Below are 24,785 nucleotides of genomic sequence, written 5' to 3' on the forward strand. Positions count from 1 at the left end.
CCAAATATGGGAAGGGTAAGCTGGGAGGAAGTGAGAGAGTGGCATGGACATATATACACTACCAAACGTAAAATAGATAGCTAGTGGGAAGCAGCTGCATGGCACAGGGAGATCAGCTCGGTGCTTTGTGACCAACTAGAGGGGTGGGATAGGGAGGGTGGGAGGAAGGGAGATGCAAGAGGGAGGAGATATGGGGACATATGTATATGTATAACTGATTCACTTTGTTATAAAGCAGAAACTAACACACCATTGTAAAGTAATTATACTCCAATAAAGATGTTAAAAAAAAAATCACTGTTGAAAGTAACACACCCTTGGGGAGCCAACTTGTGATAGAATCTAGATCGCTGTCAGTTCAAAATTAAATTTCCTGAGTAAGGCGGATGGTGCCCACATCCTGTGTGGTTGATTAAAGAAGATTCTTTAACGAGGACCACATTCTATGGGAAGACTGAGCAGCCTATTAAAGAGATGAAGCCTGCCCCGTCTCTACCCAAACGTGGGTCACAGGCTCCTCTACATAAATCCCACACCCCAGGTACGCTGGATCTTCACTTTCTCCAAATCCATCATGCACCTTCCCGCCCCTCTGCCATTTTCTCCACCTGGAATGCCCTCCCCCTCCAATTCCTACCCCACATTATCCTGTCCATTTGCCAAGGCCCAAGTCATTGATATATAGATAATATTCCCCCATTATCTCTTTCTTCCACATTGAACTTTTGGCTGGACGCTTGGTCACTTGGCTATAGACTACATTTCCCAACCTGCTTTGTAATTAGATGTGGCCAAATGGCCAAGTTCTGGCCAACAGGATAGGTGAGCCACTCTGGGTCTGTGCCTTAAAGCATCTGTTTGTTCCTCCATCCTCTCTTCGCCCTTGCCACAAGGTGGGAGGTCAATGCGGCAGTGACCAAGCTTTAACCTTACAGATGAAGATAATACCCAACAGGACAGTGGAGCAAAGCAACAGCACAGAGCAAAACTGTGTCCCTGAATGACCCTGCAGAGCTGAGCTGTCCCACCAGACTAGTGCCACCTGCATCTGCACTGTTATGGGAGAGGGAAATAAAATTATATCCTAAGATTGATCTTATATAGACTATTGTGTTTTGGGATCTCTGTGCCATTACTTATTTATCCACTATCTCCTCTAAAAAGACTTCCCTGAGAGCTGTCCGAAGTCCTGCCGTGACTTTGGTGGCGATGCTCATACAGCATCCATGTGCCATTACAGCCATCTCCATGCATGTTATTTGTCACTCCTGGACTGGAAGATTCTTGAGGGCAAAGGCCACACCGACTTCATCTTCGATGTCCCCCAGAGCAATCAGCACAGCGTCCTTACATGGAGATCACGTTTGCTGAAGAAGTGAGTGAATACACAGTGCTTCCTACTCGAATACCGTTTTTAGAAAAGAAGCAAAGATAGCAGCAGTGGAGTCAACACAGAACACACTTAAACGTAAACCAGAAAGAATGGGGCTGACAAATAAGAGGCCTGCGGTGTCAAACTGGTAATAGTAATTCTCCAAAAATAAATGTATTGTGGTAACAAAGCCTGAAAAGACTGCACTGAAAAAACACAGAAGGTGACTGAAGCCCTGGAGCAGCCCCTCCCTTCCGCCCAGTGACTGCGTCGCCCTCAGGAGATGGCTAAGGTGGAGACGGCCACACGCTCTCAGGACCTGGACGACCACTTCTGCAAACTGGATCCCCTCCCCTTGGGCACTTGTTGTCATACTGGGAGAGAAGCCGCAACATTGTTCTTCCAGACCATGGAAGTCTCAGTCACAGGGGTGTGAGGTCTGGGGCCAGACTGCTGAGTTTGAATCCCAGCTCAGCTGCTTACCAGCTGTGCAACCTTGGACAAGTAGCTTAACCTCTCTGCACCTCCATTTCCTCATCAGTAAAACAGAGATGATAACAGTACGTACTTCTAAGGTTGTTGTAGGATTAAGTGAGTTCATGCATTAAGGCACCTAGGACAGGGCCTGGCACACAGTCTGTGGCAAGTGCTGTCATCAACATCATCCTTGTCTTTGTTGTCGTCACCCTTACAGGTAGCTCACAACGCAGAACCCTTTGTGCAGTAGGTAAAGCAAAATAAAATGCCTGATTTCCAGACTAAAAATACTGAGGCTCTAAGGGATTATGTGACTTGCCAGGGGTCACCAGGAATAGAAGCAGGACCTGGGCTGCCCCTCTGGTATCCCAGCTCTAAATCATGTGCTAATGGGGAACTCTGTAACCTCCATGTGAGAATTCTTCTCCTGCTTCCAGAAGGGCTCCTGGACTTCAGGAGGGAGCAGCCCCGGGGAGGCTAAGAGCTGAGGGGAGACTATCATCTCCTCCTGTTTGAGTGGCTTCTCAGGAGTCCAGGTGAGGAGCCAGACCTCTCTGCCTGCTGCCCATCCCCCAGCAGCCTCTTGACCCACCTGGGCCCCAGGGAGCTGAGTCTTCTCTGCAGGCTGCGAGGGGGCGGGGAGGCACCAGGAAGAAGTTTGGGTGCTTGCTGATAAAAATAGATGAAGATATGTGAAGGGACCAGAAAGTCTCAGATGATGTTGTGAGCAAGTCTGCAGAAAGGAAAATGTGAATGAGGAAGTATAAATGAGAAAATAGAAAAAATGTGCTTGGGCTGTGTCAGAGCACAGGTGCTTCCTGTGATGTCCTGGCTGGCCCATTAGCCGAGGTGATCCGAATAAAGCCAGACTGTGTGTGTGTGTGTGTGTGTGTGTGTGTGTGTGTGTGTGTGTTCCGGGGGGCGTGATCGATGCAGACACAGCAGGGGTCAGAAAGAGAGACACGAAGAGTCTAGGAGCCATACACAGAGAAAAGAAAGGATGGGAGAAGAAAAGAGGAGAAGGGAGAGGAGACAGGAAGGGAAAAAAGACAAAGAGAAGCAGAGAGACTAGAAAAGAGGAGAGGCCGAGAGCCCCACCACCACAGAAGCAGGGACTGTCTCCACCATGTCACGCTCTCAAAGTGCCCCCCTCAAAAACTGAACAGAATGAGACTTCTCTCCCTGAGGGAGCTCTCTTTCAGGAAAGTGCTGGAATGTTCCAGCTGCTGGGCGCTGACCAGTATCCCAGCCCCCCTTCCTGGCTAACCTCCCCCTTTTTGTCTCTTCCTGATTTGGTAGGACGCCCTCCCTCTTCCCTGAGCTCTGTTTCTTCCATAAAATCGAAGACGCTGTCGTGGTCCCTCTCGGCTGATCCTGTGAGTCGGGCCAGTGGAGCCCTCCAGTCCGGTGTGCCCGCGGACGGCCTCCCAGCAGAGGTCACGTACGTTCCCAGCCCCAGGTTGCAGGGTCACGTGACAACCAAGGTCCACAAACCCTCAGGCCCAAGGTCAACGCCCAGCAGTAGTGGCGAGGCCCAGAGGCCCCTCTGTCTGCAGGGGGCAGCACTCCCTTCCCTCGGGCCGAGCAGACCCAAAAGTGACCACAAACCACGGCTCCAGTGGAGCCCCGTCTCTGTCCCCGGAGAGGCGGGCCACGAGCTCCGTGGCTGGCAGCCTCCGCCTGCTGTTTCCCCTGCACCCCACACCTTGGCTGCAGGCCTCACAGGCCCCCTGGAGGTTGGCCTCTCCACGCTTCACCCCGCGCACTTCCTTCCAGGTCAGACAGGACTCCAGGCCACTTTCTTCCACCGCCATTGTCTTGACTTCCTGAGAAACCTGAACCAAACACCCACCTTGGGACGCACACTCCTTGCATCTGCTTTCAGGTGAAGGAGATTTCAGATTCCAGGCCCTTCCTGGCCAGGCGCCTGCCCCCTTAGCAGGGCCAGCAGGACAGGCCTGGGGATGCCTCCGCCCCCACAGCTCAGTCCCGGGACCCCCTCGCCTCATCCTCAACAGCATGAATCCACCCACACCCAATTCCAAGTCTTCTTAAATCTGTAGTCCCAGCAGGTCTGCCACACAGCACGTGCATAATAAGCGTTTCTGGATGGATGGCTTTCAACTTCTGATTCCTGGGAGCCTATAGACCGTTTTTTAAAACTCTTCTTTCAGACCAACCCCAGTGCAGCTCGGCCTCCTCCTCTGTCTCTGCTGCAGGCACAGGGGCCCGTAGGAACCCCTTCTTGACCTTCTAGGTGGCAGAGATCAGAGGACTGCAGACTCTAAGGTGTTCCTGGGCCATCGCCCAAACCTGGTGTATCAATTTCCTGTGGCTGCCGTATCAAATTGCCAAAAACTGGGTCGTTTCAAACAATAGAAATTTATTCTCTCGTGGTTCTGGAAACCAAAATTCTGAAATCTGTATCCCTGAGCTGGAATCAAGGAATTGAGAAGGTGGCACTCTGTCCAGAGCCTCGAAGGAAGGAAAGAATCCATCCCTCGCCTCTTCCAGCTTCCGGTGGCATTCACTGGCTTGTGACCGCATCACTCCAATCTCCACCTTCTGGTCACATCTCCTTCTCTTTTCTGTGTGTCAAATTTCCCTCTGCCTTCCTCTTAAAAGGATACATGTGATTGCATTTGGAGCTCACCTGGATAATCGTGGATACTCTTCTTATCTTGAGATCCTGTAACCACATCTGGATTAAATTTAACTTAATCACATCTGGATTATAACAAAGCCCTTTTTGCCGTATAAGGAAAGTGACATTCACAGGTTGCAGGGATTAAGACCTAGATGTATTTGGGGGGACCATTGGTCACTTTGCCCCTTGCTAGATCTGTGATTTGAACAAGTTGCTGAATTTATCCAAACATCTATCGAAGGTCTTCTGTGTGCCAGACACCATGCTAGGCATGAGTTCCCTGCAAAATGGAGAAAACAGTGTGTTCAGTACTATGCTGATGTATGGAGAGTGCCTGGAATTGTGCCTGACTCATAGTAAGCGCTCAATAAATCCTAGCTATTACCATTAACCATAGTAGGTGTTCAGTAGGTGGGATTTATTTTTAACACCCAGATTATACAGGCATGGAAAAACCAAGACAAAACAGAATCATGGAAGACAACAGAAAAAGGAGGTCCTCCGTATCTTGTTTGATTTTCACAACCCTGTGTGAGTTGGGTGATCTTTTATTTTACTGAGGAAAAAGTAAAGTTCAGAAAGTTAAGATCCAGCAGACACAGTTGATGTTCACCACATATCCATGTGTGCCCCACAATTTCCCCTGTAGCTAGACAGGGCCATGTGACCACTTCTGTCCAGTGGGCTGGGAGCAAGAGTTACAAGTGTAACTAGCAGGATAAGGCGGAGAAAGCGCCCTGAATGTCCCCTCAGCTCTCCCTTCACCTGCCATGGTCACCACAGAGTTCTCACGCTGAGACAGCATAACCACAATATTGAAACAACCCAGGCCCCCAAGACACTGCTGGAAGAGAGCTGTCTGATCCACAGAGGACTTCATACAAGTGAAAAAACAAAAACAAAATACAGAGCTTGTGTGTGTTGGGCCACTGAGGCTTGGCGTTTGTTTGTTATCACATCATAGCCTATCCTTGACTTACTAAAAATCCAGGTCTTCTGACCAGGGGTTTGTTTCAATCTACACTTACAGTCTTTACTTCCACACCTCCCACTCACATTTTAGTCTCTTTGGTCAGCCTTCTAGCCCATCTGTCTACTGAATTTGCCCTTTGACCACCATACTTCCAAATCCAATTGACAGTATTAGATTTTTTTCATAACGAATTTTTGAGGAGTGTGACTCCGCTGAAATATTTTCCTCCCTTGGTTACCCTAGTAGAAAGTAACAGAAAACCTAATCTAAACTGGCCAAAACAAAAATAAAATTCATTACATCACATAGGAAAAGGCTCGGTGGAAGAGTGGATTCCAGGGATGGCTGCGATAGTGGATCACCAATGTCATCAAAGATTCCAGTTCTTTCCATTTCTCCTCTCTGCCAGCTTTGGCATGTGGACTTGCTCCCTAGGCTGGGTTTCCTTATTATCACAGATAGCTGCAACTGTTTCCGGTATCCCATGCAGACTGGACAAAGTCCAGAGGTAAAATAGAACCATCTCATCCTTGCCTCTGTCTTAAGAATAGGAAACCTTTCCCAGAAGCCCTTTAGAACTCTTCCTCTCATGTTTCATTGGTCAGAATAGGTCACAGGTCCATTCCTAAACCAATCACTGACAAGGGGAATGAGGTTACCACCACTGGCTTCCACTGTCAAGATCCACTCTTTGGAACAGGAAAGACCACATACTTATGTCAAGGAGGATAGACGGACAGACCTTTCTTGGTGTCCTCTCCTGGGTCCTCTTCCTCTGAAGGTAACTTGAGTTTTTACTTCCCCAAGGGTTTTATGCCCAGACTTCTGGTCCTACTCCACACCCTCTCCCCAGCAGTCTCATTCATCCCTATGGTTTTAATTTCCACATATATGTCCAGGAGTCCAAATCTACACCTCCTGCTCTGAATTCTCTCAAGCTCTGGACTCAAATATAAAACCGTTTGCTACATGAGGTCCCAAAGGATCTTCAAACTCGCTGTGTCTAAATCAGAACTGATCTAAACCTTCCCACCTCAACTTCCTCAAAGTTGTTGTTCTTCTTGGGTCTGTGGTTCAGGTTAGTGGCATGACCTTCCACTCTCCACTGCTCCTTCTACCACACTGGATTAGTCATCAAGCCCTGGGGTTCCAGCTTGAAACCTCAAATTCATCCCCCCTCCCCATCCTTACACCTGCTGCCTGGGTTCAGGCCTATGTTTCTTTCCTGGTGCATCACAGTAACCTCCTAACTGGCCTCTTTGCTCCAGCCTGGGGGCCGTCAATCCACCTAACACAGACTCCAGGGCAGTGGCATTGTGCCCCTTCTAATTCCCATCCCCCAGCTCTGAACACACCTGCTGGGTCTTCCATGGGCAGACCCTGCCCCTGCAGCTCTTTCATCTGCATCCTGACAGCACCAACCTTCCATATGATGTCACCACTCTGGGCCTTTGAACTTTCTGTTCCTACTGCCTAGAACACCCAGCAAACTTCTCTTCTTCCTTTAGTCATCACCTCCTCCAGAAAGCCTTCCCTGATTCGCTCCTGATAAAGTTAATCAGTGTCTCCTCTGTGTAACATTTTCCTTCAATGATCCATTAAGCATGTACTGCCTGTTTACTATGTGCCAGGCACTGGGATATGACAAGGAACATGACAGACACAGTCTCCATCCTGTGGGAGGGAGAGGAAAAGGAAACAAAGCTAAGAGATGTCAAGAGGAATTGAAATAATGACGGGGAGGGCCTCAGGGAAGACTTTCATGGGCACCTGAAAGATAAGTAGGAGCTCACCAGGTGAATGGGAGGAGGGGATTTGGGCAGAGGGATTAGCCTGTGGCGAGGCCTTGGGTGGTAAAGAACATGGCATATCAAAAATATCAAAAGGTCAAGTCTAAACCTTCTACAGCTTCTCTTGCTGGAACCCCCAACACAGGGATCACCAGAGGGTCTTCCCTACCAGGAAGAGTCCCTACAGGGCAGGCTCCAGGACTGACTCACCTCCTTCTCTTACTACTGCAGGATGTGGCACCCAGGAGGAGCTCAGGGGGATTTGGGGAGAATGGAGAGACAGTGGATCTGACAAAGGTGTCACGTGTAAATGTGAGCCACTCTGCACAGGCAAGCTTATTCCCAGGGAAGAGACTGGGGGTGGAAGCCCCCTTTGTACACACCCTCTTGTCCACACCCAGACTTGGCAGCAGACACCTGGCCCTATGGTCAGCAGGAGAGATGCTGCCACCTTGCCCCTTGAGAACAGTGCTGCTTGTGTCCCCCTCAAAATTCGTATGTGGATACCTCATCCCCAGTGTGATGGCGTTTGCAGGTGGGGCCTTTGAGAGGTGATTAGGTTCAAATGAGGTCATGAGGGTGTAGCGCTCATGAATGGGATTAGTGCCCTTATAGAAAAAGACACGAGAGAGGATCTCTCTCTCCACCACGTGAAGACACAGTAAAAAGGAGACAGTCTGCAAACCAGTGTCGACTGAAAGAAAAAAACAACAGAGTTGTGAGTTAAGTTATTTTCAGGGACCTTACTGAGGAGTATAGCCCAGGAATCAGGCTGTGAGCTAGCTCTGAGGAACTACTCTGAAGAGGTAGGTGAGGAGCCAGTATATAAATGAATTTGGGGGCTAGGAAAAACAGTCAAGCATACATCTTGGTAAAAGATGACCGCTAATCACAAAGAACAGATATCTGAAGTTAATGTGCTTTTCTAGCATGGAAGGCACAAGAATCTGGGGTCGTTGAAATTCTTCCTTAGAAATGCCCCTTAACTGGGTAGGGGCCTGTTTTTCCAAAACACAGAGTGCCTCATGCAGTTTCTCCCTCCTGAATGCCCCTCAGGGCACACTGTCCTGGGTGACTGCAGTGGGTTGTGATTTAACCCTTTGTATAACAGGATAATGAGCAACATTGTTCTTTTTGTTTACACCAGGAAGAGAACACTTACCAGAACCTGACCATGCTGGCAACCTGATCTCGGACTCCAGAACTGTGAGAAATGCATTTCTGATGTTTAAGCCACCCACGCTGTGGCATTTTGTTATAACAGCCACCTCCTGGCATATCCCTTCAGACTCTTCTCCCCAGCAAAATGATGTGAGATCCACCCAGAGACGGTGGTGCCGAGGGGAGGTTGCAGGCAGCCTTCCAACCTCACCCCCTTCCTCAGCTCCGCTGCCAGCCCCCCACACTTGAGTGTGCCCAGGGAGCCTGGTCCCCCCTCTCTGAAATGCAAGGCCTAAGCCAGTCCTTTGCTGATCATGGAACAAATAAAACACAATGATCACAAGTTCAGACAGATGCAGAGCCGTGTGCCGCCTGCTTTTTAAAGAGGGCTGCAAATACGGAATAAACCTAAACTTCGAGATCCAAACTGGGTCCTTGAGCCAATTCTAACACCATAGAGGCTTAGAGTAGCACCACTAGAAAGATCCTTGTTGATAAACCTGTTTCACACTGTCCCACAGCAGTCGGAGGCCCAGAGATGCTGTCCTATCTGTGAAAATTCAGCGATCAGGGCAGAAGGACACCTGAGGCCACCTGAGGCCACCTGATTCTCCACTCAGAACTCTGCCAGGCAACAGGGAACTCTACTCAGTGCTCTGTGGTGACCTAAAGGGGAAGGAAATCCAAAAAAGACGGGATATATGTATACGTAGAGCTGACTCACTTTGCTGTACAACAGAAACTAACACAACATTGTAAAGCAACTATACTCCAAAAAAATTAATTAAAAAATGTAAAAAACCCTAACACAGTGATGAATGCAGCCCAAGCACACTGTTTGAAGATGAATTTGGCATTACTTGTTTAGACAAAGACACAAATGTACTTGTAGCTTCATTTAGAAAAAAAACTAAAAACCCAAAGAAAAGAAAACAAAAAAGTACCCCCTACCAAATCTTTGGAAGACAATTGTTCTAAATTGAGGCCCTCCCCTGACTCATCAAAACAAATCTAGCCAATGAAATTTCTTTTACTCTTGATGAATAGAAGTCAACATTTTAACTGTAAGAACTCTATTATGGGTACAAATTTCCAGTTATAAAATAAGTCCTGGGGATGTAACGTACAGCATAGCGACTATGGTTAATAATACTGTATTGTATATTTGAAAGTTGCTAAAAGAGAAGATCTTACATGTTCTCATCTCAAGAAAAAAAAAAATCTGTAGTTATGTTTGGTGATGGATGTTAACTCAAATTATTGTGGTGTTCATTCACAATATACACAAATATTAAATCATTATGTTGTACACCTGAAACTAATATAATGTTACATGTCAATTATACCTCAAGTTAAAAAAAAAACACCCTATATTATGTAAAAAATAAATAAATAAAACAAATTCCTCTAAAAACAAAGAACTCTGCCAGGCAACCCACAATGGCTCTTATTGCCCACAGGGGATGAATCAGATTGAAGGGAAATACAAAAAGAGGAATGGAGACTTTGCATCAGAGGCAGCACTCCCAGAGAAGGCAGCCCATCTGAGAGGAGGAGAGCCCGCCCTGTTGGAAGGAAGATGTGCTTGTGTGCCGACCCCACCCCTGAACCCAGCTCCTCCCTGGCTGGGTGTTAGGACAGACCTGGGCGGAGAGATCCTGGAGTTACACTCTGCTTTAGTCTCACCTTTTCCTGTGGACTCACTCTGGGAGTCCCGGCCAGAGCAACAATAAGATTAGTGAAAATTTAGAGAAAATCTAGACAATAGAGAATAAAAGACCTCAATTACACAGGTCCCTAAACAATAGGTTAGAAAGCTATTTGGAATCATTGGGGGCAGGGCATTCAGTAGGAGGGTGATGTGGAGAGCAAGAGAGCATGGATAAACCTGCTAAATCCAGACAACAAGTCCTGTCTATTTTCTTAGTCTTTCTTTTTCATCATTTGTTTGGGGACAGAGGGTAAGCAGCAGAATCCGCAGGTCCCAGGGATCACAAAAAGCAAAACTTGCTGTAGGCTTTAGCCTGACAGCCTGGGGTGGATTCCTCCTTATCTGACCTTTCTTTATCTGGCATCCGACCTTTCCAAATTATCACTACTCCCTCATCTGCTGCTTTCCCCCACCCCTCACCTACCAGGCTGCAGAGATGTGGTTGCTGCCAAGGGGAAGGACGACTTATCTACATGATCAGGAAGAGATGGTTCCCCATAGAGACACCACAGGGAGCCCTAGGACCAGGGCCCTCCTGAGGATGGGTCCTGGGAAGGGTTGCCTTTCCTGACATATGCCACTGTCACGTGAGATTCAGGGCAGGAACCTGCTCTGGGGAGGGCGAGTGTGGGTCTGCTGAGAGCACAGACTCTGAGGGTGAAAGGACATGGTTATACCTGGTTCTCATGTGTTCATAGTAACATAGGCCCCAAATATGGGCATGAGGGCTTCCCCATGAGTCAGAGTCCTATGAGACACTTTCCCTGAATTAGCAGTGTTCAGGAACATGTGTGTCCCCCTGCCAGACTGCTCAGTGAGGGACTGCCCGGCCTTCTGTTGGTTTATATCCCCTTTGTGAGTATGGTAGGCTGAACAATGGCACCCCAAAAGATTTCCACTTCCTAAACCTAGAACTTGTGAATGCTACCTTATACAGAGAAAAAGGGAGGAAGGGGAATTTTGTAGGTGTAATTAAGGGTCTTGTGATGGGGAGAGATTATCCTGGATTTCCTGGTGGGCCCCAAATCCAACCACGTGTATCCTTATAAGAGGGAGGCAGATGGAGATCTGACACACACAGAAGAGGAGAAGGCGACCACAGGGGCAGATATTGGAGTGAAGCGGCCACAAGCCAAGGAATGCTGCAGCCACCAGAGGCCAGAAGAAACAAGGAACAGATTCTCCCCTAGAGCCTCCACAGGGTGTTAGCCCTGCTGACACTTTGATTTTGGCCCGGTGATACTGACTTTGCACTTATGGCCACTGAAACTGTAAGAGAACAAATTTCTGTTCTTTTAAGTCACCTAGTTTCTGGTAATTTTGTTATAGGAGCCACAGGAAATGAATACAGTGAGTCATCTCATAGGATTCATTCCTATTATTCATTCGACAAACATCTGCCAAGTGCCCACTCTATGCCAGGCACTGCTGTTGGTGCTGAGATACACAGGACAGAGCAGGCTTTGCCCCATGGAGCTGAAGTCCAGCTGGGGGATGAGGGCCAAAGGGCGTGTAGATGATTATCTGAAAGAGCTTCCTGCAAATAATTATGGACAGCAGCACTGATGAGGAGAAGGAGAGCATGGTCATTTGAAAGGATCCTTTTTAAAGGCAGCTTTAAAAAAACCACACAGACCTCCATAAAATAGTCACAGCTACTGCACAAATTATGCACAAGTACACTTGTGAGCACAGATGTGCTCTTCAGGGAAACACAAAGCTCTCTGGATCCTAGCCACACCCCAGAAAGCCTTCTGTGCCCACCTGCGGGGCCAGTGCACTTCTCCCCTTCAGGGAATACAGGCTTCTGCAGAGGTGGCGGGGACTCAGCCCTCACAGGCCAGTAGAAATGACCTAACCCAGGAAGACACCAGCAATAGGGTCCTGAAAGAGTGGCTTTTCAATGTTATCATAGAGATTGACTGCATGTAATTTACCCCTAACTTGAGGATGAGGTCATGACTCTGGGCTCACTTTAGATGAGTCAAAACGTGTTGGGCCTAGAAGACTCCAGGCTCCAGCAAACTTGTGCTTTCCCACATGTAAGCTGGTCACATCCGCAGGCAGTTACCTCATGTAATCACACCCGGTGAACTCCAGAACGGGCCATCTCCAAAGCTGGCTAAGCTCCTAGCACTGCCCCAGCATGACCAGGTAACCTGATTCTGCAAAATACCTGCTGATCTTCTTGGCCACAGGACTCACGCTGTCTGAACAGCCCGGGAGGAGGCGTGGGGCAGTCCGGGACGGGGAGGAGGCCAGGACGGTCCACATTCTGCCCCACCACTGGGGCCCTCACTTCTGAGGTTTAACAGGACCCCTTCCTTCCACAGTGTTTTGAGAATTAACACTTCCAACATTTGGAAGTACACTTTGGAAAGTGTTAGGTGTCGAGACAAGGCCGAGCTATGTTTTTTTTTTTTTTAAAGTGGGATGAATATCAGGAGTCCCACTTTTTTTTTTTTTTTTTTTTTTTTTTATTTATGGCTGTGTTGGGTCTTCGTTTCTGTGCGAGGGCTTTCTCTAGTTGTGGCAAGCGGAGGCCACTCTTCATCGCAGTGCGCGGGCCTCTCACTATCGCGGCCTCTCGTGTTGTGGAGCACAGGCTCCAGACGCGCAGGCTCAGTAATTGTGGCTCACGGGCCCAGTTGCTCCGCGGCATGTGGGATCTTCCCAGACCAGGGCTCGAACCCGTGTCCACTGCACTAGCAGGCAGACTCTCAACCACTGCGCCACCAGGGAAGCCCCCGAGCTATGTTTTTAATCATTGGTATTATTCAGTTGCCTCCGGAAACAATGACCTTTACATTGTCTTTGCTGGGTACAAAAAAAAAAATCTTCCTCTAAACCAGCGGTCCCCAACCTTTTTGGCACCAGGGACTTGTTTCGTGGAAGACAATTTTTCCACGGACCTGGTCGGGGGGTGGGGGAGATGGGGGATGGTTCAGGAGGTGATGGGGAGCGACAGATGAAGCTTCCTTCACTCGCCAGCTGCTCACCTCCTGCTGTGCGGCCCAGTCCCTAACAGGCCCCAGACCGGTACCGATCCGCGGACCGCGAGTTGGGGACCCCTGGTCTGAACGGTTTCAGTAGATACAACTATGTGTGTTAGCTGATTCCCACCCCACCCCGGCACTCACCCGCTTCCAAGTTGGCCGCTCCAAGGCAGTTTCCAGAGTGGAGCCTGTGTAGTAAAGAATTAACCTTCCCCAAAGACAGGTCTGGCCTTTGTCCTCAGCTCCTGCAAGGTATTGCTAAATTCTTAGAATGTCCTGCCTGATAAGAGTTTCCCTGGGGTCTTGGACCACACTGGATAGTCTAACAATGTGATTTATGATGGAGGCTTTGGCCACATGATATCAGCTCAACCTCCAGAGGGCTGGAGATGAAAGGTCAGCTAAGCAGGTGGTCCACCATGGCTACCTGACTGCGTCTAAACGAAAATTCTGGACACCAAGGCTCAGGTGGGCTTCTCTGGTTGGCAATATCCCATGGGTACTGTCACACATCATTGCCAGGAAAAGTTGGTGCTGTCCATGACTCCACTGGGAGAGGACAGCCAGAAGCTCCCCTCTTGGAACTTTCTGCTCCAGGTGTATCTTCCCTTGGCTGATTCCTTTCACTGTAATAAACTGTAGCCATAAGTATAGTAGCTTTCAGTAAATTCTATAAGTTCTTCTAGTAATTTATCAAAATTGAAGGTGGTCTCAGCAACATAGATGGACCTAGAGATTATCATACTAAGTGAAGTAAGTCAGACAGAGAAAAGCAAACATCATATGATATCACTTATATGTGGAATCTAAAAAAATGATACAAATGAACTTATTTACAAAACAGAAATAGACTCACAGACATAGAAAACAAACTTATGGTTACCAAAGGGGAAAGTGGGGGAAGAGACAGATTTGGAATTTGGGATTAACAGATACACACTACTATATATAAAATAGATAAACAACAAGGACCTCCTGTATAGTACAGGGAACTATATTCAATGTCTTGTAATAACCTATAATGGAAAAGAATCCAAAAAAAGTATATATATAAATAACTGAATCACTTTACTATATACCTGAAACATTATAAATCAACTATACTTCAATTAAGAAACAAAAAACGAAAACAAAAAACTGAGGGTGGTCTTGAGGACCCCAGGTCTTGCAATTGGCATCAGAAGTGAGTGTGGCCTTGGGGACTGCCTCCACACTCTGTAAATTCTTAACCTTGTCATGCCCTGGACTCCTTCAGCAGTCAGTCTGGTGAAGCCTGTTGACATTTTCTAGGATAAAGTTCTTAACTGCATAAAATGAATATAAAGTATTAAAAAAAACCAGTTACATTGAAATGTATCAGAATATGTGCTTCTTTATTAACACATTAAATAACAAGTTCTAACAGCAGATTTAACATCTAGTTTTGAAGTAGCGTCAAGCCTAGTCAATATTTTATGTGGACTTGTGTTGGTGTCAAAGTCACAGGTATTGTTACTACTAGTGTATTTTTTGCCTGTGTTCATAATTGAAGGAGATTCTTAATTTCAGTTAGAGGTTAGTGAAAATAAAAAGTCTAATTTTTTTTCCTATCCAAGATCACAAACCCCACAGATTCTACCCACAGACCATCAAGGGGTCTATGGGCCCCAAGTTAAGAGGCCTGGTCAAGGGCTTGGGTGATAATCTCACCCTTCATAGCTAAGTAGAGCTGCTGCTCTCAATATTATTATTAATAATAATAGTTAATTCTCAGTGCTTGCTCTGTGCTAGGCATAATAAAGGTGAAAGTGTCACACAAATTTGAACCATTATTTTTATATTATATCATTTAATGAAGATGAGCTTTCTGGTTGGGTTAAGAAAATAATAGCTACCGTTCTTGGTGCCTTTAACATGGGCCAGGCTCATGCCACGTGCTTCCAGTGCATCCTTCACTTAGGCCTCCCTACAACCTGATGAGGTGGGTCTGCTCTTCTTCCCATTTACGGACAAGGAGAGTGAGGCTTAGAGAGTTTAAGCAACTTATTCAAATTACGATGCTAGTAATTGGTAGAACAAGGAATTCAAACCCAGATCTCTTCGACTCAAGACAAAGCACAGCTCCCCAAACTGGCAGAATGGCACTCTGCAAACAGAGATGGCCACAAGGTGACCTGACCACAACTGTCCACCTGTGTCCAGGCAGAAAGACTGCCACTGAATGGAAATAGGGCTAACTCAGCACAAGGTCCTGCGTGCATTAACAAGTCACTGATTGCCTAGGCTGTGAGGAAGTTCCTGTATTAATCATTAGTGTTTAGATTCCAGGACAATGGGAATCACAGAAGACTAAGCTTCCTGGTGAAGAGCTTCCCGGTTTCTCTGAGAACGCCCTTGCTCTGCACACAGAGAAACCCTCAGGCTCCCCACTGAGCTAGCAACATCCTCTATACCAGGCTTTGTGGGCTTTGCTTTCTCCAAAGGAAAAAAAATCTCAAAGTTCTTATTTGACATGAACTCCAGATTCTACAGAGCAGCTATTGGCAGGAAAGCCCATCAAAGGACCAGGATGCCAGAGGCAAAGGCAGGTAGCAAGGGGAGGGCTGGGACCGAGGTAGAAAGAGAAAAAAAAATAAAACCTTAAAGCAGGGACTTCCCTGGTGGTCCAGTGGTTAAGACACCACGCTTCTGCTGCAGCGGGGGTGAAGGTTCTATCCCTGGTCAGGGAGTGAAGAACCCACATGCCATGTGGCACAGCCAGAAAAAAAAAAAGATGTTGAAAACAAACAAACAAACAAAAGCCCTTAAAGCAGGACAAGTCACAGAACAGGAAACTATGTGACACCCATGCCACTACTCCCTATGTCCTCACCCACAGCAGGCCCTGCTAATGGGACACATAATTCCCCTTGCTGAGATTGGATGCAGCTTCAGAATCCTTCTCAACACAGCTGTCCAAGTAGCTACAACCAATGGATTGAATCTGACACACCAGTTGAAACCTATTTTCTATCAGAGCCAGGCATACAAAAAGGAGAGGAGAAATGTTATACTCTTGAAATAATGACATGAAACAAGACGAGCTCACACTTATTGAATGTTTATTTTGACCCCGTCCTTATTCTAAGCACTTTACATGTATTAACGTACATTTTCCTCCCTCACAGCAATCCTATAAGGTTGATACTATTATTATCCATATGGGATCCATATGGGAAAACTGAGTCACAGACAGGTTAAGTCACTTGCCCAAAGTAACCCAGTGAGTAAGGGGCAAAGTCAGGATTTGAATCCAGGCAATCTGGGTCCAAAACTTGCATATTGAAATAATGTCTGTGCTGTGTTGATTCTGTCCATGTGCTGGGGGTGTTTTCAGCTGATGATCCTAGCAAAAGACAAAGATGAGAATGGCTTTACATTTTTGTGTGTTGCATGTCAGCAAAGGTGACTCGTAACATTCTAAAAGACTGTTCTCTGATGTCCTTAGACACTTCTGTCAGGAAATGCCCTTGCTCTGGTCTAGCTTCTCAGTGTGGCCCACTTCCCCACCTCCCACCTCCCCACAGCAGTTCATCTGTCCAGGGCCGGTCACACCTGGGGCAGGTAGCAGAGCCCAGCAGGAAGCACGTCTGAGCCCTGTGGCTGAGGCTGGAACTCCCCTCTCCCTCCTCACCTGTGTGTATTCCCTGACCCACCACTGGCCTCACTGCAGATCCCAATCTAGCCCAGCTAGACCTGGGAAGTCTCTGGAATCTGGCTGTTCTGTTAATATCAGAAGTTGACAAAAACAGGTGCAGAGGAAGCCAGCTCCACTCCTGCCTATGGTCCCAATGGCGACCAGTCAAATCTCCATGGAAACAAGCCAGAGTCCAAGCACATGACTCAACCACCGTGTCACATCTTCTCTTTTCAAAGATGAAGCCAAAGGAGCTTTAGGAGGGTGATACAACCTCAGCCTCTGCAACAGAAAAGGCCCACACCTGCTTTGGCAGGTAGCTGCTCTCAGCAGCAGGAACAAGTGTGGCATCTGAGCTTAACCCAAGGTCACCACCAACGCCCCCTCAAAGCTCCACGTTCAGAGACTGCTGAGCAAGGCAGCCAGCAGGTGGCCATGGCAGAGCCCATCGAGGTGCTGTCCGCAATGCCACCCTTTCCCCCAGCCCCGGAGCACTCCCTCCTCCTTGGCGGGGCACAGAGGGGGAAATGGAGACCTTCTCAGGGGCACCAGCAGCTCTGCAGTGTTGGTAGCAGCGACCCTAGTTATTAACAGTAGCTCCCGGGGCCGGGCCCACTGGGTTCCCCACCCAAATCCTGACGGGGAGTCAGATGGGAGAGTCTGGGCAGACTGGAAGGTGGGTCCCAGGCGGGCTCAGCTAGTCCAGACCATGTTAGCATCAGCTGTCATTTGAAATTAAATGGGCTCCCTTCCTCCTTCTACCCATGAAAAAGGCAAATTTTCAGAAACCTCATGTAAAGCTCTCTAAGCACTTTCAAAAATTTTGTAGAACACTTTGCAGTATGTAACATTTCATAGGTAACATTTCTCTTACTCTTATATGAAGTCTGAGATGCAGAAAGGGCCGATCACTATGGCCATTTGGTAGATGAGGGAAGAGGTTCTGGAAGAGAGTGTGAAAAGCCACCATCACACAGCAAGTAAAATGGCAGAAAAAATCCAAGCCCAGATCTGAGTGTGAAGTCCCAGCTCCTTCCACTACATCAGGCCAACTCTCCACTGTGCTGATACCTCGTCTGCAGCCCATTCATCCTTACAAGGTTCCTGGGGTACCACGAAGCAAAGGCAGAATTAGAAATGGATCTCTGGGCGCTCACAGCCTCCCCCAGCCTGCTGCAAGCCCTCCCCTACTCCCCATCTCCTACCCCCACCTACCTGACAATTACTGCTGGAGCCAATAGGTTAGGCCATTAGACACTCGCCAACATTTGGTCAGCATTCACAGACCACGGGCGGGGCAGGGAGCAGCTAAAATGAGAGGGTTAGACAATCCTTTCTATACTGGGGTTATAAATGTATAATTCTCTGCACTTATCTCCAGCTTTTTGTAGAGAAAGCATTTCACAAATAGGCCAGGCTTAGGGTGAGTCACACAGAAGCCACTCACATCTGCTTTAGGTCAAGAAAACCCAGGTGGAGAGAATGTTCTAAGCTGTTCCCTGCAGCCGACACAATCACCGCGTGGAATTCTAGTGCGAGCCCTGCTTTGGGAGACTTTCACAGGGCCTGTCTGGAAAACTCCAGGCACATAACTTTTCAGCCTCACCATCTTTTTCCTTTTGGATGGTGGGATTTGGGCCTGGTTCACCAAAGCTGCTCAGGCCCAGTCTCGAGAGATGGCCAGGCCCCGAAAAGTCATCCAGTTTACACACGGTCCTCCTTATTCCTGAGGTCCCCTCTGGAATTTCTGCCCTTTTCCTCACCCTCTCCCCTCACTGTGGTGCCTGGTCATCCTTCCTGGCTCAGAAAAAAAGCAATCTAGTAAAATGATGGCAGGGTAAGATGTGGGTGTCACTTTTCCCAGAAGTGCTGAAAGCAGGTCAGCAGAGGAGAGAGTGGTGATTGGGTAAAGAGACGCTGATTGGTCTACTGACCGGGCTGGACTTATTGTGTAATTGGACATTGCCTTTCCTTTTTCTCCCCCCTGCCTTTCAAACCTTTGCTCTTGGTTCTCTCTTTCCCTCCTGGGACAGTATCTTGGAAAGATCCCAAAATATTCTGGTCATTTTCAGATATTAACCAATGATCCTTACCTTCAGATATTAAAATTCCACGCCAATCTAAGTGAAAAACCTGAATCTCTCAGCCAACTCAAGGCTTACTGCCTCTTCTTCAGCCCTGCCCCCGACACAGACACAGATACTTGCCCTGGGGAGGGTCACGAACTCTTCCTTCTGACTTCCTACTCCTTCTTCCACATTCACCACCTGCTTTGGGTCTCCAGGTTTGGGGCAGGGAAGAGATATGAGAAGCAGAGGGGCAAATTGTCCTTTTAGTTAATGCATTTTCTACTCCTCTCTGACCAGAATTAGCAAATTAAAAAAAAACAGGATGCCCGGTTAAATTTGGATGTCAGGTAAACAATGAATACTTTTTTGGCATAAGAATGTTGCGTGCCATATTTGGGCAGCCTGTATTTCATCTGACAAAGATACTCTGGCTGCTGAATGCCTCCAAGTCATGGAAGGTGTATTAGTTTCCTATTGCTGCCTTAACAGACTGCCACCAACTTAGAGGCTTAAAGTAACAAACATTTATTCTCGTACAGTTCTTGAGATCTTAAGTCTACAATGGGCTGCGTTCCTTGTGGAGGCTCAAAGGGAGAATCCCTTTCCTTGCCTTTTTCAGCTTTTAGGGGCTACCTGCATTCCTTGGCATGTGGCTCTCTCCTCCATCTTCAAAGCCAGGAGCATCTTCGCTCCTCTCTGACTTCTGCTTCCGTCCTCACATTTCTCTTAAAATGACTCTTGTGATTATATTGGGCCTGCCTGGATAATCCAGGATAATTTCCCCATTTCAAGATCCTTAATCACATCTGCGAAGTCCTTTTTGTAATTCAGGCGACGTAGTCACAGGTTCTGGAGATTAGGACATGGACATCTTTGGGGGGCTGTTATTTACCAATTGTCTACAGGCAGACTTTTCCCCTATTCCTCAAGGGGGCCTTGAGTGGGTTCTTGAAGACCCCTTGCTGAGGATCCCCCAGCACTGCCTGATTCTCTGATCCAGGCGACATGGGTGATGCCCTCTCCAGCTAACTTTCTACAAACATCCCTTAGCTCCTGCTTGAAAGTTCAGCCCACAGAGGCACTTTGTACTGGGGTGTCCCTTCCTGAGCAGGCAGAAATCTTGGGTGGGGACCCTCGAGCCTAGCTATCTCCCAAGGTGTCAGTCATATCACCTCGGACCCCAAGGAAACGTTCCAGCCCTGGCCCAACAAACTATGGAAATTATGCCATGCCCAAGAAATAGTTTAATGAAGCCACATGGGGTATGGCTGCACATTCTTTCTCATTAAAGAAATCCTCAGCTCTCTGAACATTCTTTAGACTTTTCTTAAATCTAGGCTGGAGGTGGGTGATGTGCTAAGACCAGAAGTTGCGGGACCGGTTTGGATACTTCTTAGCAAGGTCTTCATGGATGGTCTAGCACCTCTCTTTAAAATGTGTGGGTTGGTGGAGGTGAGGGGGTGGGGAAGTTGGGGAGGGGGGCAAGGGAGATCACCTATTGTTCTAGGCTTTGGATTTCAGCCAACATCCCCAGACAACTGGAAAAGTCTAGCCTATCCTTCTGGACAAAGAAAAAAATGTTCCAGAAAATAAATTTGCAGTAAAGTATGGGTGTCACCTATCCCAGAGGAACTAACGTTTGACAGAGGAGAGGGGAATGATTGACTCAAATGTATGCACCGCTAATGAAAAAATGCTCCACATCAATGATAAACCTTCCCAGGAAGCCTGTCATACACCTGGCACTGCCTACCTGAGCCCAACGTCAGCATTCTGCAGGGGGAGCTGGGCCCTAAGACACACCTGAGTCGGCACAAAGAGCCCATGATGGCCAATGGGAAGGCAGCTGGAATGGTGCTGGGATAGCCCACAGGCTTGGTTTGCACGCCCACCCTGCAGATCCAGGGTGACCGACTCTATGCAGAAGAGCACCGAGGCTGCCCTGGATTTTGGTGAGAAAGTGTGTCCTCCGCCGCGGACACGGGGCCAGAGTGGTGGTTCGGAACACTCCCTGATAGAGCCGGAAGGTGGCTGCGGAGTGAGTCGTGGGTGTGAATGCTGACTCTCCCACTTACAAGTTGTGTGACGTTGGGGTTCCTGCTTAACCTCTGGACCCCCATTTCTATAAACTGATAAAAGCTATCTATGATCTAGGATTCTTTTGAAGAGTAAATGAAGTAATGTTTGCAGGGCACCTGGGACCCAATAAATGGTATTTCCCTCTTTCCTCCTCTAAGATGCCCTCGTGTCAGACACCTTTTCTTTGTGTCTATGTATCAGTGGGTGTATTTACCATTTAGTCCTGATCCCGGGTGGCCTCGGCCTGCAGCGGCTTGAAGCAGGATTTTGGTTCCCGGCCAGAGACTGAAGTCAGGCTGCAGCAGCGAGAGTACTGAATCCTAATCACCAGACCACCAGGGACCAGCGGCCAGTGACAAGGCCCTGACCTGTCAGCTGTGTCGAAATGAATTTCCACATAGAGACAGAAAGTAGTGAAGCAAGTAAAGTGTTAGGAGGAAAAGGGGTACACATGGATAGACACACGGGCGGGCTCAGAAAGAGAGTCACGCCCTCATGGTAGTTTGAATCACTTTTATGGGGCATTTCTTCCAGGTTTCCTTTGACCAATCATCTTGCTTTGCCTGGTTCTGAGTCCGTATTTGGTTTATCTCAGGGTCCTCCCCTGTGTGTGATCACATCTCTCAGCCAAGATGGATTCTAGTGAAGAGGCCTAAGGGTAGGTTGACATCACCTGCTATGAGGTGACGCCTCCTCCCTCTTTGACCTTCAAGGAACCTTTCTGTGCATGTGTAGTCAGGAAGGTCTCCTTGACTTTGAGAATGAGGAACATGTGGTCTTTTATCTGGGCAGGGCTCAGCTTCTCCTCCCTCCTGCTATTTTAGAGTATCCGTCCACAGGGGACAACTCCAGCTGCCCAGCCTGGGGCCCATCCATCTCCTGCCTCAGTCCCTACATCATACAGATGCAAACCCATCTGGGATTAAAGACAGAAACATCATTAATTAGTGGCCCATCCTGGGTGTGACAAAATTCCTCTGGCATCGGTTTCCGGGTGTGCCTGCTGGTTGGAATTCTGAAGAGACAGGTTTTCAGTTTATAAAGATCAGGTGGCTTTGCTGTGAGTCCGTGAGCTAATCTCACCCTCTCCACACACACACCCCTTACTGGAGACCAGGGAGAGGGGAGGAGAGTAGAAGACTGCCACCTGCCCACCCCCTACCCCCTGCCCAGCACATCTGCACAAAGCAAGGTGTCATGGAAATCTTTTCAGTTTACTCCAGAGAAACCATTTCAACCCAAGCTCAGAGCAGCCTTTCCCTCCTCGTATTAATACAAGGTGTTGGACTAAGCACTTCAGTTGCATCTTATAATGTCTCACAGCAACCCCATGAGATTGGCAGTTTATTAAACCTAATTTGCAGGAACTTCCCTGGTGGTGCAGTGGTTAAGAATCCGCCTGCCAATGCAGGGGCATGGGTCCAACCCTGGCCCGGGAAGATCCCACATGCCGCAGAGCAACTAAGTCCGTGTACCACAACTACTGAGCCTACGCTCTAGAGCCCGTGAGCCACAACTACGGAACCTGCACGCCACAACTACTGAAGCCTGCGTGCCTAGAACCTGTGCTCCGCAACAAGAGAAGCCACCGCAATGAGAAGCCCATGTACCGCAACGAAGTCCCAACGCAGCCAAAAATAAATTAAAAATTTTTTTAAAAAACCTAATTTGCAGAGAAGGAATCAGGGCACAAAGAACCATTAATGTGAGCTGACAAAGTCTGCACCAGAGCTGACCCAGGGCTACACTACGGGGCCTCTGCTCTCCGCTCAGGTGAGACCTGCTCCACCCATGACCTGCAAGTCACCTGACCCGACACAAGATTCTGAGAAGCTTCTCCCCTCCCTAAGAGGACTGATGGCCTTGCCTTACCTCCACCCCAAGCATCCCAAAAAGGCAGAAGGAAAGCACACCACACTGATCTGCTCACATCTCACTGTCCCCCAACTCTGGTGGGTGAGTCATCACTCTCCCCACCCTGGGCAGGGACCCCACTCCGGGGTTGGGTGGGGCCTCTTTTGGCTTCGGCAGGAGTGGCAAGACCTGGAAGGTGCTGGCTGGACAGCAAAACATGTGGGCTCTGCAGCCCCTCTCCCTGCTGTGGGGTGGGGTGGGGATGGGTGGGGAGTGAAGCAGAGCAAGTAAGTAGCCAGGGGAATCTGAAGGTGTGGGCCAAGCAGCCATCTGTCCTCTCCCTTTATAGTTCTGAAGAGTCCAGAAAGGAATCTCCTCTGTGGGACAGGCAGGAAGGCTCCTGCCATCAGGGGAGCCAGCACAAAGCTCTGATTCATGGACAGGTGTGAGCCGAGCCCGGGAGGGCATGGGGATGTACCGCCGGGGGGCTGGAGCTGCTAATCCTGGCTTCGCCCCGACATGACCTGAGTGTGACCCAGCTCCTTCTCTGCACCGACGGGCTTCCTAGAGAACCAGGGGGAGGTGACAGATACCACATTAAGCTCCTGAAAGAGATCAAATGCCATTCTTCTGGCGTTTCCAGTCCAAAAGGAGGCCCCGGAAACTCAGTGGCCACCATGACACCAACAGCTCGTGTCTGAACAGCACTTGACCTTTTTTAGGCCATTTCATAATACAAGTCCAAGCCAGAAATCTTGGTTAACCACTCTTGCTCTGTCTTTGTGCACCTCCCGTACCTGCCCAACAAGGCTTTGTTGGTTGAATCCGTTTGTGGGAATAAATGAGAGCCTCACAGAGACCTGGGATGTAGTCAGGGTTACAAATCCAGGCTTACAGATGGTAGGAAGGGAAGGGAACTGACATTTGTTAGGGATAGGGTGCTAGATTTAGCAAATAAAATTATAGACTTCAAAACAAAGTCTGGGCCTCATAATGCCTCTGGTTGATAAATTCCCTGGGAATGCCTCTGTGATCCTCACAATTTCTGGCCACTTCCTTCCATAAGCCACCTTAGGGAGTGCCTGTCATGGTCTGGTTTGCACATTTCTGTTAAGGTCACTTTCAGCTCCATGCCCTTTGGCCTAATTCAATTAATGAACAAAAAACAGTATGACTGAGAGACTACCAGTTTCCTAAAAATGAGAAGCCAATGTGCCAATCTTCCCAAATTAATTTATGGATTCATTAACTACATTCAAAAATCAAACAGGAGTTTTGGGTGAAACCAAAAGATTTAAAGGGAAAAATAGTAATAATTGGGGACTGGTGCATCTTCGTTTTAACACTTCTTATTAAATTAAAATAGCAAGTATATGCAAGTTATAGGCAAACACATTAACAGAGCAGAATTAAGAATCCAGAAATGTACCTTATATAAAGAATCTGACAAAGGACACACCTCAAATACAAGGCAAAAGGATAGATTACTTAACGAAAACTTGTGAGGAGCAGTACAGTGGAGAAAAGACAGTCTTTTCAACAAATAGTGTTGCAACAGCCAGACATCCACATGCAAAATAAATAAATAAATAAATCTAGACAAAGACCTTACATTCTTCACAATTCAAAATGGATCATAAAATGTAACTATAAAATTCCTAGAAGATAACATAGAAGAAAATCTAGGGACTTCCCTGGTGGTGCAGTAGTTAAGAATCCGCCTGCCAATGCAAGGGACAGGGAGATCCCACATACCACGGAGCAACTAAGCCCAGTGCACCCCAACTACTGAGCCTGTGCTCTAGAGCACACAAGCCACAACTACTGAAGCCTGCACACCTAGATCCTGTGATCCACAGCAAGAGAAACCATCGCAATGAGGAGCCTGAGCACCCCAATGAAGAGTAGCCCCCGCTCACCACAACTAGAGAAAGCCCGTGCACAGCAACGAAGACCCAATGCAGCCAAAAAATAAATAAATATTTAAAAGGAAAAGAAAAT

General features: G+C 47.9%; 1 long non-coding RNA gene across 4 annotated transcripts; it reads right to left on the bottom strand.

The window, feature by feature from the left end:
• Positions 1 to 9,636: 9,636 nt before the first annotated feature.
• On the bottom strand, positions 9,637 to 23,099 carry LOC309614660. Of its 4 annotated transcripts, none has more exons than XR_014236330.1 (4): positions 21,145 to 23,099; positions 17,998 to 19,060; positions 17,657 to 17,886; positions 9,637 to 16,491 (listed from the first exon to the last, which is right to left on the bottom strand). It is a non-coding gene; the product is annotated as an uncharacterized lncRNA (long non-coding RNA). The 4 variants fall into 4 exon arrangements; XR_014236331.1 differs by having other exon boundaries at positions 17,998 to 18,090; positions 21,145 to 23,079; XR_014236332.1 differs by lacking the exon at positions 21,145 to 23,099 and having other exon boundaries at positions 17,998 to 18,090; positions 18,986 to 21,135.
• Positions 23,100 to 24,785: the final 1,686 nt, after the last annotated feature.

The sequence above is a fragment of the Balaenoptera borealis genome (assembly GCF_965194805.1).
Source record: "Balaenoptera borealis genome assembly, chromosome: 17".
Classification (NCBI taxonomy): Eukaryota; Metazoa; Chordata; class Mammalia; order Artiodactyla; family Balaenopteridae; genus Balaenoptera; species Balaenoptera borealis.